General features: G+C 42.6%; 1 long non-coding RNA gene across 1 annotated transcript in view; it reads right to left on the bottom strand.

The window, feature by feature from the left end:
- Positions 1-17,064, bottom strand: part of LOC145717785 (uncharacterized) — a 229,667-nt gene extending 212,603 nt beyond the window's left edge. The window contains exon 1 of the long non-coding RNA XR_014141199.1: positions 15,584-17,064. This is a non-coding gene — a long non-coding RNA (uncharacterized LOC145717785). The remainder of the gene's footprint in view (positions 1-15,583) is intronic.
- Positions 17,065-17,590: the final 526 nt, after the last annotated feature.

The following is a 17,590-nucleotide window of genomic DNA, read 5'->3' as shown; positions in this document are numbered from 1 at the left end:
GAGGATGGGTTGGCCTGGTGGTGGGTATTGAGGAGGGCACGTTCTGCATGGAGCACTGGGTGTTGTGCACGAACAATGAATCATGGAACACTTTATCTAGAACTAATGATGTAATGTATGGGAATTAACATAAGAATAAAAAAATAATAATAAAAAAAAAAAGAAAGAAATTAAGTAGTTCTAAGATAAGAACAGAATTCAGTAGAGTTAAAAAATATTTGAGGGGCGCCTGGGTGGCTCAGTCAGTTAAGCATCTGCCTTCAGCTCAGGTCATGATCCCAGGGTCCTGGGATCGAGCCCCCCATCGGGCTCCCTGCTCAGCAGGAAGCCTGCTTCTCCCTCTCCCACTCCCCCTGCTTGTGTTCCCTCTCTCGCTGTGTCTCTCTCTGTCAAATAAATAAATAAAATCTTTTTTAAAAATCTGAAAATGTGAAGTTCTAATATTACTAGAAATTATACAATAGGAGTCAGAATTGTTTCATTCATCCAGAAATCATATACATGAATCTTGTACAATTGTATATGGAACAGAACCTTGTAAACTGAGCATTTGTAATTTTCTATCATCTTTAGGTAGACAGATATATGGACCCTCCCCCCTCTCCTTTAGTTCCCACCTCCACCATGCAGAGGAGTAGTAGAGACCTTCATTTTGTAAAGCCTAAGAATTATCAACTGCTAAAAGTCAAGGCTCAGTGGGTTAAGCAACTGCCTTCGGCTCAGGTCATGATCCCGGAGTCCCAGGATCGAGTCCCACATCGGGCCCCCTGCTCAGCAGGGAGTCTGCTTCTCCCTCTGACCCTCCCCCCTCTCATGCTCTCTCTCTCTCATTCTCTCTCTCAAGTCAATAAATAAAACCTTTAAAAAAAAAAAAGTCAAGGCCTTCAAATTGAAAGCAAATAATTGAATGAAACTATCAGACAAATTCTTATATAACCACACAGAATGAGGAGTTAAGAGTGATTTTAGAAGAAATATGATTGTACATTCTTAGTGGGATGCAGCTAAGATCTAAAAGAACTATACTGGGGTGCCTGGGTGGCTCAGTCATTAAGCGTCTGCCTTCGGCTCAGGTCATGATCCCAGGGTCCTGGGATCGAGCCCCACATCGGGCTCCCTGCTCAGCAGGAAGCCTGCTTCTCCCTCTCCCACTCCCCCTGCTTGTGTTCCCTCTGTCACTGTGTCTCTCTCTGTAAAATAAATAAATAAAATCTTTAAAAAATAAATAAATAAATAAAATAAAAGAACTATACTGAAAATCTTGAACTTTATTTCATAGCTTTATTGCTTAATATGTATTGTTTTGGAACTCTTCTTGTTTTATCAGATTAAACAATTATATTTATTGTATTAGGAATCAAAAATTTAGAAAGGAATTCTTTACCTTTAGAAAAGAACTGGAAATATCAATATGAAACATGAAAAAACACAAATATTTTCTAGCTTTGTTCATTGAAATGACCCAAGAGCAATGAAACCCCCACAGTGCCCTCTAATGCTCAGATTCTGGTCTCTGATACTATTTTTCCACCAGGAGGAATCACAGCTCCTTGGAGAAATGAGTGATTCTATGTCTGGGGCAGAAAGGTACAAAATAAGCCTGGAAAATCTTGTGCCAGAAAGCAACAAAGCTTTTGATTATTAGTGGATAATGTGAGGAAGACACAGGAACAATTTTTTTTTAATTTGAGAGAGAGACAGAGTGTGGGCAGAGGGAGAGGGAGAGAGTCTCAAGCAGACTCCATGTTGAGCATGGAGCCTGACACGGGGCTCAATCTCATGACTCTGAGATCATGACCTAAGCTGAAACCCAGAGTTGGATGCTCAACCAACTGCACCACCCAGGCACCCCAAGGATAAAATTTAAAAGAGACTTCCCCTGGCCAAAGTTGTAACAATTTTGTATGTCAATCATACCTCAATAAAGTGATTTTCTAAAAAGAGAGAATATAATGACCATAGTTGATTAAATATATGAGAAGCCATATTCCCATAATGATACACAAAGAGAAAATATAAGAGGTGATTTTAAAATGAAGGCGGGGAATCAGAGGGGGAGATGAACCATGAGAGACTATGGACTCTGAGAAACAAACTGAGGGTTCTAGAGGGGAGGGGGGCGGGGGAATGGGTTAGCCTGGTGATGGATATTAAAGAGGGCATGTATTGAATGGAGCACTGGGTGTTATACACAAACAATGAATCATGGAACACTACATCAAAACTAATGATGTAATGTATGGTGATTAACATAATAAAATAAAAAATTTAAAAAAGAAGGTGAATAGGATAGAATGCATTTTTATGGAGTTTTATTTCTCAGTCATGAGGCATTATTGATTAATTTATTGTATCAGTGGAGAATATAGAAATTAAAATAGTAAAAACATCATTTGAAAGGCATTTTCTGACTCCAGAGGAATATCAGAATGGCCCATAGTCTGTGGTCTCAAATCAGACAAAGCCAAGTGAAATACCTAGAACTCAACTGGGTATAAATTTAAGTACTCAAGATTTATATGGTTTTAAGAATATGAATGAATGTGAAAAGTATTAACATATCTCAGGATCCCAACAATTTCCAAGTTCTTTAGAGTGAGAAGAAATATATTAATAAAAGGTTTTATCAACTGGAATGGAAGCTATAGACCTTATGACACAATGTATAAAACTTTAATCCAGGGAAGTAGGCTAAGTAGCTGATTACTCACCTCTTAAGGTTATGGATCACTCACAGAACAATCATAAATAGGGTTCAAGATACCCTATCAGGGTCATGAATGAGAATCCAGTCAGCCTTCAGGCCTAAATCTCTGGTAGTAAATATCCTTATTTAGTTGGTATGGTAATTCTTCTTTATGTGGATGATTTAGAATTAGGTATAGAGATATTTAAAAGAGATAACCCATTGTACTTATATTTTTGTGTTAAGAAGAAAGCTGTGCATATTTGATATTTTATATATTTGTGATACATGAAAGAATCTGCCCTGTCCATAACAGCCTTGTAAATCTAATTTGAAAAATGTAAAATTAATTTGGAGTTAGGATTTCAAAATGAAATCTTGTTTTTTTCCCAGTATTGAAACATTTAAGACCCTTAAGTCTTGTCATTTTTATAAATTTATTTAATTTTTAAGAAATTTTTAGTTTCTAGGCAGATTTGTTAGATAGGACAGTTAAAATACTAAAAGGGCCATGCTCAAAGTGTTACAGCTGTTATCACTGCTTCCCACACAGATGCACAGACTGTCAGCTCACAGCAGAAGCCCCTCTGTTCTTTCCCCAGGTCCTACCTGTCCCCTCAACACAATGGGGCCTCACTAAGAGGAAGCCTGCTTGGCCAGCAACCTACCCACTCTAGACCCTGTTCACTATACCCTGACCAGGATTCTATGGCCTCTAAGTCCCTCCTCCCCATCCTTTATGGGATATACCCAGCATATCCTTTAAAGCACACATGGGTGAATAGGAGTGTATAATGGAATAAATTTGAAATGCTGAAATTATTCTGAGATTTTCCAATATAGCATCTTCTCAGTGTACACATGTCTTCTCTTTGTGCTAATTATAATGCAAGGAAACTGCTACAAATGTGATATAGGACACAACTAGGTTGAAGGACCTTCACCTGCCCACAAATTGATTTTATTGACTATTTCCAGGAAGTGGAATACTCCCATTTCTTAGTTGTCATGTATCATTTTTTCTGGATGACCCAAGGCTCTCCTCTGCAGTGGGGATGATGCTACTACCATTGCTTTTAAAAAATGCTCCAGGATACATTTTTTCCTGTGGAATTTCTCTTAACACGAACTCACTTTTTGTTTTATGGGACAAAATTTCCAACATGCACTTAAAGCTATAAAAAATCAAATTTCAGGGGCGCCTGGGTGGCTCAGTTGGTTAAGCGTCTGACTCTTGATTTCAGCTCATAGCATGATCTCAGGGTTGTGAGATCAAACCCCCGTCAGGTTCCACACTGGGCATGGAGCCTGCTTAAGATTCTCCCTCTCCCTCCCTCTAAAAAAAATCAAATTTCAAACACATATTCTTTACCACCCTCAAAGCTCTGGCAAAGTAAAAACAAAACAAAATCTGCGACATTAAGCAAAGACTAAGTACATTTTGCCATGAAAGCAGGCCTTAAGTGGCCTAAGGCCCTTCAAATTATGATAAATCTGTGAGCTGCAAGTCACAACTTAGCCTACATGCAGTTGTCCTCCAGATAGTAGTCCAGCACTTTCCTTCAAATGTTGAAGGATACATTGCAGTCTTATAGTCAAAGACAAATGTCTACATTTCCTTTCAGAATGTATGCAGGTTGCCAGACCAACACTGGATTCCACAACAAGATATGCCAATGAGGAGGACTAGGTCTATGCAAAGAAATTCCAGAGAGGAAACCACCTCAAACTCAGAGGTGCCAGGTCCTATGAAGTTCACTAGATCCACCCTGTCTTAGTTCAGACTGCTATAACAGAATACTATAGGTTAGGTGGCTAAAACAACAAACATTTATTTCTTATAATTCTGAAGGCTGGGAAGTCTAAGATCAAGGTGCCGGCAGATTCAGTGTCTAGTAAGGGCCCACTGCCTGGTTCATAGACAGCTGTCTTCTCACTGTGTCCTCACATGGTGGAAGAAGCAAGGGAGTTCTCTGGGATCTCTTTTATAAAGATACTAATCCCGGGGCGCCTGGGTGGCTCAGTCATTAAGCATCTGCCTTTGGCTCAGGTCATGATCTCAGGGTCCTGGGATCGAGCCCTGCTCTGCAGGAAGCCTGCTTCTCCCTCTCCCATTCCCCCTGCTTGTACTCTCTCGTGCTGTCTCTCTCTCCTTCTGCTGCTCCTCCTGCTTGTGCTCTCTCTGTCAAATAAATAAATAAATAACCTTTAAAAAAATAAATAAATGAAGATACTAATCCCTTGTGGGGGCTCCAACCTCATAACCTAATCACCTTCCAAAGAGCCAATCTCGAATCTGTGTGTATGTGTGTGTGTACACATATATGTATATGTATAGGTATATATGTGTATATATGTATATATATATATGTGCGTGTATATACACATATATCTCCTGGGGGTTAGGTTTCAACATAAGAATTTTAGAGAAGACACAGTCTATAGCACCCCCACACAGCTGTGTGGGCTCCAGATCACCTAATAGAAACATACATCTAATTGCAAGTCTGCTGCACCTGTGAACCAGAGTGCCAAGGACTCAAGCCACAAGCCCATGAAAACAGGGCAACCCTAACTCCTCTACAAAACAGACACAACTTAAGATCTCAAAGCCTAGATGGGAACTTCTAGGTTTCCAAAGCTCACAGCATGTTTAGTCTAGGAGGAGAATGAGGTCATTCTTGGCATCCATGACTCATAGAGGGGAAGACCTCAATGAAGTCTCAAAGAAATGCAAGGGCAGATAACCTTGGGACTAATTGTATGAAATGGGAAACAAGAGAGCTAATTAATACCAACTAGAGTCTTCTTAACCATATTCACCTTGCTTACCACTGTAGTTTGCCATCATCCACCAAAAAGGGCTTCCTTTCCTACCTCTCACCTTGTCCATCTCCCTGGAGTGTCTCTTATGGTGATGGTAAAGAAGTATAATCCTTGGCAAAGCCTATTCATAGCCAAGTTAATGCACAGATAAAACTGTGTGGACTCACAATCCAAAGAGGACAAAATATGAGAAAGAAATTAGCTCCTCCATTAAAAGGCACTGTCCTGTGTCAGTAATTAGAAGAGAAAAAGTGCCGGCATAATGATGTTACAGAACCTGGACTGGATCGCCCGATGGAAGAACCAAGCAGCACCCGGAGATCTTGGAGGATAGGAGGTTTATTTAACACTGGCGGGCTCAGAGGAGAGTGGTCTCCAAAGGTCTGAGCCCCGAGCACAAACAAAGGGCACAATTTATACACCTCTACTTCTGCATACTTGGCACTTTTGGAGCATGCGCAAAGTGGGGCAGGGAGAAGAACCCGGATTGGTCTACGTGGGAAGCAGAGCAGGGAGAAGAACCCAGAAGAGCCCTGGGGCTAGGACTGGGACTCTCTCACTGGCTCAGTCGGCCCTCTTAGGACACAGATTTTCCTTATCAATGATAGATCTCTAATATTACACTAGACTAACACAGTAACGTCCCCCTTTCAAATGATGTTACTAGCACTTCTTTTAAGTAGGCTTTTGGAAGTTTGATAACTTAGGACTACTTACACCCCGATGAACGTCACCAGGTCTCACTACCTCCATCTGAGGATCATAAGGATCTTCATCCCCTGCTATCACAAGACAAGACAATTCTTGGGAAAGGATCTTAGATTGTACTCATATATAAAATATACCCTGAGATTTTGATGTAAGGATCAGGGATGTGGTGGATCTCAGCTTCTGGCTAGTGAGTACTTTTCTACTCCCTTCCTGTAATATACTTCTTATAAACAGAAAAGACTTCATTTAAAATTCTGAATCTGCACTCTCTTTTTCTGTAACAAAGAAAATTAAGAAAGCTACATTTCATGCACACCTGAGTTTGGGACTGAGATTCATTGCTGCTGCAGGTGCACATGAACAGAATTTCTAAAGATGGGAGTGTGGGGCAATTCCTACTGGCAGCTTCTATGGGAACCAGGTTACTGGTCTAGAGAAAAAGTGAGAAGGGAGAGCCAAGACAGGAACCCAAAGGTGTCTGAAAACACAGATACACACAGAGCAAGCATGGTGCTGCAGTGAGAAAGTAGGAGGGGCCTTCATTCCCCGAGTTAATGAATGCAGTACATTTTTAGATGCTTTCTGCAGACCTGGGCAGGGAAGGCTTAAGGCTTGGGGATGCTTTGGGCATATTTTTCAAATATTTGTTTAACATGAATTTAGTGGGGGTAGGGTAAAACTGATATTTTTTTTTACTAAAAACTGAGTCATTTATTAATTTACTCCCACTCGCCAAAGTTATTTTAGCAGCATCTTTTCTGTTTCATTCTTGCTCTCCATTTTTCTTTTGCAAATTTCTGAACCAACCAATTTCTTTTTTCTTTTTTTTTAAGATTTTATTTATTTATTTGACAGAGAGAGACACAGCGAGAGAGGGAACACAAGCAGGGGGAGTGGGAGAGGGAGAAGCAGGCTTCCCGCAAAGCAGGGAGCCCGATGTGGAGCTCGATCCCAGGACTCTGGGATCATGACCTGAGCCGAAGGCAGACGCTTAACGACTGAACCACCCAGACGCCCCTGAACCAACCAATTTCTTGAGAGTCATATTAAAAGGTTTAAAGTTTAGTTAATAAATCTTTTATTGCCATTATCAGGACTATGCCATACTTGATTGGTGTCAGAATTTCAGCTATGACTGTAAAGTGAGTCTGTGGTGGTGCTATTTTTTTTTTTTTTTAATTTTCACTCAGGGATGTTGCCTACTTTGGATGGAGCAGAACCAATTTGCATGTCACTAGTCATGTGAAATTCTGTATGGAACCCTGAATAAACTGGCACTATATTGCTAGTTTATTCCAGTAATATTTTAGGGCCCACCTAGACTGGAAAGCTGTGGAAAGCCTTCCAGCTGGCTGCCTTTTAATTGGCCACCTGGCCTGAGTGAGGGGGAAGAATGCCCTGTGGGCTTACTGGTACTGCTCAAGAGCAGACACTTCATTTCCCAGACTGGCCTACTGGACAAAAACTAAATGTTTCAGCCCGTTTCTTCAGTAGAAGGCAGGTTTCCATGACTTCCCCTCTGACTTGTGCCTCTCCCAGTGGCCCAGGTGCTGGAATTGACCATGGCATTCCCATACACCCAGGACCTTCTTCAGTCTGCATTCTGGCCCCCGGTACTAACAGTGGTGCTTCATGAGGAATGGCGATGGTGTCATTCAGGTAAGGAGTTGGAGGGCAGGCTTGCCATGGACCAGGTATGGAAGAGGGATATAAGGCAGTAGATATACAAAGAGAAAGCAGGCTGCAATAGAAAGGAAGGAATATTTCTGTCCAAAGGCAAATTCATTCAGCCAAACCAATTTACTCTAGGCACAGACAGTAATGCTCACCTATCCTTGTCACAATGGCACTTGGGTATTTCGGTGCTCTCAGCAAGGAAAGGTCAAGAGTAGAAGCTGCCACTTAGTCCCTACTCCTACTCCCCTCCTTAGTGATGACATTTTCTGAACCCCCCCCCCACCCACTCACTTCTTTCACAGCCTAGAAATGCTCTCAAATCTCTGGGAGAAATGAAAATCAGATCACTCTTTTGAGAAGTTAAGGAGTTTTGTACAAAGGCCAGGAAATAGGAAATTAATACTAGGTGGTTAAATGAACTGTTAAAACAAATCAGGCATTGGACTTATTATCTGCCTAGCCCAAAAACAGAATAGTTGGGGATAGGAAAAATATACATATGAAACACAAAATGAAACAAGGCAGTATGCTAGAGACCATGAGGTACTCACTCATAGTTACTTTTATCTGATGTATGAATCCCCAAGTAAAATAAAGAGGAGAAAAGTCTAGATTGGGAAGGGAGGGTGATTTGAACCCTTAGTTCAGTGGTTCTCAACCAGGAATGATGTGTCCCCCTGGGGACATTTGGCAATGTCTAGAGACATTTTTGGTTGTCACAACTGGAGGGTGCCTCTGGCATCCAGTGAGTGGAGGCCAGTGGGTTGCTAAACACCATACAATGCACCGGACAGCTCCCACAAAAAATATTCAGCATAAAATGTCAAGAATGTTGAGGTTAAGAAACCCTGCCCTAGAGCAGTGGTTCTCAATGTTTAGCCTGCATCAGAATCCCCTGAAGGACTTGTTAAAACACAAACTGCTAGGACCCACCCCCAGAGTTTCCAATTCAGTAGTTCTGGGTGGAGTCTGAGAATCTGCTTTTCTAACAAGTTCTCAGGGGATTCTGAGGCTCCTGGTCTAGGGACCAATTTTGAGAGCCCCTGCCCTAGTTCTCAACTCTAATTGCCCTTTCAAATATCCACCTGCTTGAGAATGTGATACTTAGATACTATCAGTGCTCACAAAAGGAGGAAGCAAGAGACTCCCCTTTAAGCCAAGAGACTTCCCAGAGACTTAATTAAAGTTTGGGAAAGTATCCCGGGAGGCAGGGGTGGGAGGGGGTCAATAAAATTGATCCAAATAAATTCTTTGCACATACAAAATAAAACTCACATGCACAAAAAGAAATTTGATCAATAAATTAGTAAATTCAGAGTGAGGAGGGAGTAATTAACAGGCCCATTTAAAGTGCGGAATACATTAAATACAGAGTGAGGGACTCCACCGGGACCACTGAAGCAGGAAACACCGATGCATTTGAGAGGCCTGGAAGATTAGAAACATATTTCAACAAGGAGAAAAGAGGAGAGAGAAGGGAGAGCCCAGAATGATGAAGATGCCAAGGCGGGTGGGGGTATGTATTAGGGCCTTTGGAGCCTTGGATTTTGAAATCCTATGAAAAGTTTAACAAAAATGCACCTGTGCTGTGCTCTTGTGTATCTCCCGGGCACAGGAAACTTTTAAGTAATATGCTGAGAGAGCTATGCAGGCCATACCTGGTCCTGAGCACTTAATATGTCAAGTTCCTTGGGCGCCTGGGTGGCTCAGATGGTTAAGCGTCTGCCTTCGGCTCAGGTCATGATCCCAGGGTCCTGGGATCGAGTCCCACATCGGGCTCCCGGCTCAGCGGGGAGCCTGTTTCTCCCTCTGACCCTCTCCCCTCTCATGCTGTTTCTCTCTCGCTCGCTCTCTAAAAAATAAATAAAATCTTTAAAAAAAAATATGTCAAGTCCCTTTATATTGGAGTAAACAAAATGTTTATCCCAAGTCAGGTGAAGCAGAGGCAGATATCACTGATCCAGAACAACCCCAGAATGACCTTGGACACCTTGGCAGTCTCTAAGATCCTCTGCCAGGAAAACTGAGGCCAAAGCAGACTCCATTGCCAGTTCAAGGCACCTGGTTGATGGAAGTCAAGTTCTGGGGCAATTTAATATTAAGGGCAATTAAAAGGCTGTCCTACCTCATACAGACACCCACATACTCAATATATTCTCCCCAAGAGGTGAGGCATGAAGGAAAACAAATGTATGACTAATAGCAGAGCCATAAAGATATAAATTGCTGCTAAGATGAGCCAGGACATACCTAACCTTCAAGTTAGATGTATAGCAGGCTTTCGATAAATGTCAGATCCCTTGCTTTGAGGTTGACTTCAGAGTCCAGTTCCCCACTTCACCCCCAAGTGAGTCCCCTGGAATCTCTGTTGACAGTGGAAATGAAAACTGGATCAGCCATGAATATGAATCATTGTGATAATTCCTTTAGACCTGGTGGAGAACAAGACCTTGGCCAAGAACTGCATCAGCAAGAAGCAGACCTCTTTGGCTTCTGTGCCCCCTTATCACACCTCTGAGACCTCTCTGAAACATAAGTAATAGCTTATTTTTCTCTAAGGGAAATCAGTCTAGCTCTGTGAATTTCACTCTAGGTTAGTGAAGGGCTGGGAAGTAATTTTTGCTTTCCATGGAGCCCTGGTCCCCTAAGACCATTAAGAAGACTCTTTCCAAGCCTGGGGAACCTAACTCTGGTACAGGGAAGGGATGCCTGGGTGGCTCAGTGAGTTAAGCGTCTGCCTTGGGCTCAGGTCATGTTCCCCGGGTCCTGGGATCAAGCCCTGCATCGTGGCTCCCTGCTCAGTGAGGAGTCTGTTTCTCCTTCTCCCTTTGCCCCTCCCCCCCTGCTTGTGTGCACGCTCTCTCTCTCTCTCTCTCTCTAATAAATAAAATCTTCAAAAAAAGAACTGGTACAGGGAAGGAGCCCAGAATTCAGTTCAGAAGACCTTGGGGAGTGTCTCTGCACCTAATTTTTCTCACAGGAGCACTGGGGCCCAGGCCTGAACCTTTAGTGGAGTGGGAGGGAGGTTGCTATGGTTAAAGCTACTTCTGGTTTTTAATTTCCGTCTGCTGTTTTCCATCAGGCCTTCCTCATTAGCTGGATGGGAAGGTTTGCAGAGCCAAATCAGCAGCTGATTCCCTCAGGCGATGTTTTAGTTCTAGTGCTTCCCCAGGTTTTGGGCATAAAAGTGCCTCCCAGGGTGAGGTGACTTGCCACACATTGGACTGACACCTGCCTGTGAAGAGAGACAGCTGAAACCACTTTCCCAGAGCAGCCCCGAAGCAGTCAAGTCAGTGCCACCTTTAGCAGTCTTTCTTCCTAGTCAGCCACAGATCCCACTCAGAGCCTGGAGATGAATTCTTAGTCTAGTGAGCCCTTCCAACCTGCTGGTCAAGCCTTTGCTGTCACCATGGGTGGCTTACATAGTACTCTAAGTGTGAGGTCAGTTAAAAGGCATGAAGCTGCAAACTCCCAGACTCTAAGACGGAGAAGACAGCTTGCAGGTCATGCCAGCTACACTTTCTTTGGACTGCAACATCCCAGACAGAGGCATCCCACCTTTAACACCTCTACTGGGAGGAAGCTCAGCATGCCATGAGGCAGTAGCCCTTCTACTGATGAACAGCTCTAATGGTTAAAAGGCCATCCTTTTCCCCAATCCCCATCTGCTTTCCTATATTTCCTGTAGAGCTACATGGAATATGTCTGCTGATCCTGCCATCTGATGCTATTTCCACTTGTGCACTATCTTTGCAACTACACCAGATGGTTTGTGAGGGCATGGAGCATGTCTCCTGCTCCTTAGACATCCTCATAGTGTTGCCGGCTGGCTCTAAGGCTACCAGCTAGTGTTCTTAGCTGTGCTCCGAGTTTCTTCACTTGTGGTGACTGTCCCCTCCCACACACCCCCTTCCCCTCCTCAAGCCTGAATTATGTTCACTCCAACTTCACCCTTCTGCTCATACTGGAGCCACTTTTGAGGAATAATGCAAACTTCATGGCCATCTTTGGGAAATGTCCAGAGTAAAGAAAGTGATCTCCTTGAACTCCAACCACATCATTTCTCCAACATACACACATATACACACCACTATCACCACCACCACTCTTTGTATTTAGGAGAATGTGAACACAAATAAGCTTTAAGGGTAATCTTGAAGGGAAAACAAAAATGTCAAAATGCAATATACAACCTGGGGAGGATGAGTGAAGCAGAGAAAACAAGAGTATTTCACACTCCTTGTCTTAGGGCATTATCAGCACAACAGCCAAGTGCATCTCTCTCTCTGAAACATATCAGTGAGTCAGTCTGCACATGCAGTGACATGGATCCCACCTCCAAAAGGCCAACTGACTACATCCAGGGCATAGCAATGCTGCCCTCCTGGGAGGTCCTTTTGCACTTTCTCCCCATGAATCCAACTCCTACCACCCTTGAAGACCCTTGTCCAATCTGACAGCTCCCAGGAAGTGTCCTCTCCTTTCCTGAGCTCCTGTTGTGTGTCTCTATGCCAACACCTAGCATTTGAAGGAATATTCCATTTTCCTTCTTCTCTAATTGCTAAACATGTGTACATTTTGTCTCTTTATGTAGACTGAAGCCTCCTCAAAAGCAGGGGCTGTGATGGTGATACTTCTGCATTTATCATAATGCCCGGCACATACAGCTGGGGCTTAAATAAATGCTTTAAAAATATCTAGAAAGGAAGTCTACCAGTGAGTAAGGTAAATAGATTAACCCAAGACTCCTACATAATCAAGACATTGAGTACCTGCTAAGTGTAAAGTACCCATCCATCTTAGTATGATAGAACCTCCACTGGCAAAAGATGTCCAAATCATCTCTTCCTGCAAATCCAGAACACACAAGCTGTTCTTCACGCACAAAATTATGCCTGGTCACATCCTGGTGACCCCTTGTCAGTATGGCCTCTGTGACCTGTGTCTCCATTCATGGGGATGGGTTTGCCTGAGCCAACTATAATCTCATACTTGGGATACAGTATTTGTGAAATGACACAGTATTTGTAAAAATTGGGGGAAATGCCCAACTTCAACAGCAAACCTTGTGAAGTTCTGGTGAAAAAAAAAAAATCAGCCTAGTGTCTAAGGGCCTTCTTAAAGTAAGCAAGGAAATGAGCCCAGTGTGTAGGGTTGCTGGCATATATGGTTGGCTTGATAGTGTAACAATTCCTGAGGAAACTCCATCAAGCACTAAAAGCATCTGCGTGTACAGAATGTGGCTCCTGAGGACATAGAGTGTGTGGGTCAGGCAACCATATGAATATGCCTCAGGGCCTTTTGTATACCCTCTACCTGGACTGGTCTCCCTCTGCCACTCCTCATCACTAGCTCTTTCTTGGTTTTTGAGAACTCCTTCAAGAGGCCTATCTAAAGAAGCTTCCCCATCAAAATGTTTTACCTCAGCTTTCATTCATAGCACTTCCCATGATTTGTCATTTTAAAATATATTCATTCACATATTTTGTCTATGTCTCCATATACTTATATTCTCTATATATTTAGAATATAATAAGCTCCTATTAAGACATGGCTATATCTGTTTCACTCCTCACTGTATCCCCATAGGACAATTAGTAGTCAAATGTTTGAGTTAAATGATTATGAGATAGTGTGGCAGAGCAAAAATCGCAAGGAATTTCAAGAGAGCTAGGTTCCAGTCTCAGCTTAGCCATTTACTAGCTGTGCAGTATTAGACAAATCGCTTAACCTTTCAGACCTCGGCTTTCTCAGTTTCCACATTTTTTATATGAAATAATATCACCTACCTCACAATACTATTTGGAGGGAAAAAAAAAAACATGAATGAGAAAGTACTTGATAAAATGTCTTGTACAAATCTGAATTGTTTTAGTATTATGTGAGGCACCCAAAACAGTACCTCTGCTTTCTCTTTAGGATGCCTAACACAGGTACCTAAAACCCAACCATCAGTCACACCCTTGGATTAATCCTATATTGGAGACATAATACATTGAAAACCATGTGAACCTTTAGTGCAGGTGTTTGACCTTATCATTACCTGGCAGAGAGAAGGGTCCTTAGAGGATGGTGCCCAGGATAGGCAGTCTCAGGATGAGGGGCAATGGGAGGAGAACCTTGAAATGCCTTTAGAGAGTGCAGGCCAGGGGAGGGGGCACCTGCAGCAGGGGCTCTGCTCAAGCCAGGCCACTGAGTTGTTAGGCAGAGGGAAACCACAGTAAGGAAAGTGGAAGTGCCAGATGCAAACTTTCTCTCCTTGGCCTGTGTATATCTCAGGGTCACTTGACTTTACAGAATCCATGTGTGTGCATTAGAGAGAGGAGAGGGAAGCCAGGGAAGCCAGAGAGCAGGAAACGGACACCAAGGGAGCTGTACTTAATCATAATAACCATTAGTATTGACTTTGGTGCCATCTTAAAGGAGCCATTTGTTATAAGAACCAATAGTCAAAACCCCAAGTCAGCCAGGCTTTGTCTTATGAGCTCTAAAGTAATGGTATTTTGCTGTTCATTTGTTTTAATTTTCTAAATTCAAATGCAATTCGAAATCAATTCAAAAATTGATTTCTCTCTTTTAAACAAAGAGATGTTAAAAGGAGAAAGGAAGGAAGAAAAAAAGGAAGGACAGACAGACTGGGCTTTTCAGTGAATCACATAATAATACCCCAAAAGCAGGAACCCAAGGTAGATATGATTCCCCTAACTGAGAAGCATGAAAATGGGTGCGAGTTATGACTACATGAACAATATATAAAACCTCTCCAGAGAAGAGGCCAGTAAATCATTTACCTACAGCTTCAACAATGACATATAAAGCTGGAAGAAACACAGTTAAGGTCAATTGACTCCTGGTTTTTAAACTACCACCTCATTTTAATCAGCTCCCCATGCCATTCTACATCTCCAGCTGGCTAACTGGCTAGCTAAATTAAAGTTGTTTGCTCTTTTTCAAGCAGCTCAAAAACAAAGTGGAAACAGTTGAGTGATCTTGCAGTTAAGACAGTTTGGAAAAGGTCAGCAGATTATTTTCCAGCCAGGCCTTGTGAGGATGTCTGCACCCTGATATGATTACCACAATCCAGGGTCTGGCACTCTACAAGACCTTGGTTCTGTCCATCTCCCCAGCCTCTAGGGACTCGTTCAGACTAGCCAAACTCACACTAAACTGACTGATAACAAGGACCTCCAAGTTCTTAATAGATGATGGTGGGATGGACCTATCCAATAACCAGAATGCTCTGGCCCACTATCCTGGTCTCTAGGAAAGAAACTGAATTCCTTAAACAACTCTAAAGAAGAGAAAATAAACATGAACTACATTAATTTAAATCTAGGTTCATGGCTTCATGTAACAATGTTTTGGGCCTTGATTTTATGATCTGTATAAAGGAGAATAATATTTATCACTTAGCATTGTTTTTGGTGATTTTTGAAAATATTTTGTGAACAGGAGAACATGATACAGATGGAAGTGGTTATTTTTGGCAATAAGAAAGCAGTTTAGTGCACAAAGAATTTGAGAAAGGGGAATGGGAGAGTTCTATAGGCAGTTTTAATCCCCCTCTGGTAGAACCCAAAACATTCTACACAAAATTAGAGACTGCTTTTCTAAGGACTGAAAGCCACCACACATAGTCTCTGTCCCTTGGACATATGGAGAAATCACAGATCTCTAACTCACCAATTTCAAAATTTCCTCAGACAGGAAAATCTTCCATCACCGTGACATCTCCTAAAGCACAGGCTGAAATTAGTGATACTGCAGGGTATCTCCCATGAATTCCCTTTGAGATGGATGCCTTCCGGGGGACATTTCCCTGTCTGCTATTTAGACACACCCCCACCTCAACAGCTGTATATTCATGCGCGTCACTGGACTGCTGCTGCAAACAACTGCATTTATCTACTCCAGGGAGATTCGTGTTGCCTTTCCTTTCAGGGGCGAGTCCTTTTCCGACTTGCTCCCCCAGTTCTGGCGATGCTCCTGTGTTGAGAACAATGAAGAATTCCCACTCAGAGCCAGGGCATGGAGAGGTGAAATTGGGGAGGGGCAGTGACAGCACAGAATGGGTGGTTTTATTTATTTATTTTTAAAGATTTTATTTATTTTGACAGAGAGAGAACACAAGCAGGGGGAGCTGCAGGCAGAGGGAGAGGGAGAAGCAGGCTTTCTGCCAAGCAGGGAGCCCGATGTGGGGCTCGATTCCAGGACCCTGGGATTGTGACCTGAGCCGAAGACAGACACTTAACTGACTGAGCCACCAAGGTGCCCCAAATGGATGGTTTTAAACCCCTGGAGATTGAATCAGTTCTCTGGGACAGTGAAAACCTGTTATTATTCACAATGGGAAGACACAGGACATGAGGAAACAAGAACACTCTAAGGCACATTTCAGAAGCCAGAGTAGTAAGCCCAACAGACACTTCCCACTGTCCTTAGACTCAAATTCAAGTTGTGTACTATGGCCCATGAGGCCCTGAGTGACCCAGATTCTGCCAGCTTCTCCAACTTTATTTCATATATTCACACCCTCTCCAGTCACTATACGCCATCCACACGGACCTTTATATTCTTTAGACCTGCCAACTCATTCCCAGCTTGGAGTCTTTGCACCTGCTGTTCCTTCTTGTCTGGGACCCCCCTTCTCCCCTATCTTTGTCTGGCTGAGTCTTTCCCATCACTCAGCTTTCAGGTCGAATGTCACCTCCTCTGATGGCCTTTCTACTAATGTTGCCATTCCCTCAGTCATTCTCTCACCCATTACCATGTTTTATTTTCTTCATGGCACTTACCTAACATTGTATTATTTTTCCCTTTATTGTCTGATTCTCCCACCACAAGAGACAGGAGAGAGAACCAGAATAGGTGAAATTGAAGAATTGCAAGTCAGAACACTTAACAGGCTGTGGGTTGAGAAAAATGCTGAAGGCCAGGAGAGAAATGCCTTGTCTTGTGCATATGTATGAGCAGACTGGGTCTATTTAAATCAGCTGAGGTTAACATGCATGGAGTACCTACTGTGTACCAGCCCCTTTGCATATATTATTCCCTGCTTCATATCTCCATGGAAGGAGGGACTATTGTTCCATTGCTTAGGAGGAAACAGTATTAGAATCCCACATTCGCTCCTCTCCACTGTAGGAAGGGCAAACATTAACTGGGCAATATTAACCAGAAGGTTTAGGGTCACTTCACTGAAATAATTATGTGGGCCTGTCTCTTTTCTCTGTAGCACTTTCTCAGTTTCTAGTCTCCCATTCTGTAAGTCCATCATGTGTGGGAAAGAAAAAAAAGAAAAGAAAAGGGAAGGGAGAGGGAAAGGGAAGAAGAAAGAAAGAAAGAAAGAAAGAAAGAAAGAAAGAAAGAAAGAAAGAAAGAAAGAAAGAAAGGAAAGAGAAAGAAAGAAAGAAGAAAGAAAGAAAGAAAGAAAGAAAAAGACTGCATTCTCCAGCTTCTAAGCCTATAGCTAATTTTGATTTGGGATAATTAAGAATATCTCTTTGTTCCTGTACTGAGCTCAGAACCGAGAAATAACTCAAGAAATGAATGAATATCAAAATGTGAGTACCCTATGAATTATGCAGATTTCTCCTTATAGTAATTGGCCTACCAGGACAACTGTAGCCTTCCCCTCCAGGAACACAGCTCATCCTGTAGGATTCTCACTTGGATGAGAGCAGCCTAAAA

This window comes from Leptonychotes weddellii, chromosome X (genome assembly GCF_054177405.1).
Source record: "Leptonychotes weddellii isolate Sample4059 chromosome X, ASM5417740v2, whole genome shotgun sequence".
Taxonomy (NCBI): domain Eukaryota; kingdom Metazoa; phylum Chordata; class Mammalia; order Carnivora; family Phocidae; genus Leptonychotes; species Leptonychotes weddellii.
This window is presented reverse-complemented; position numbering and strand designations above follow the sequence as displayed.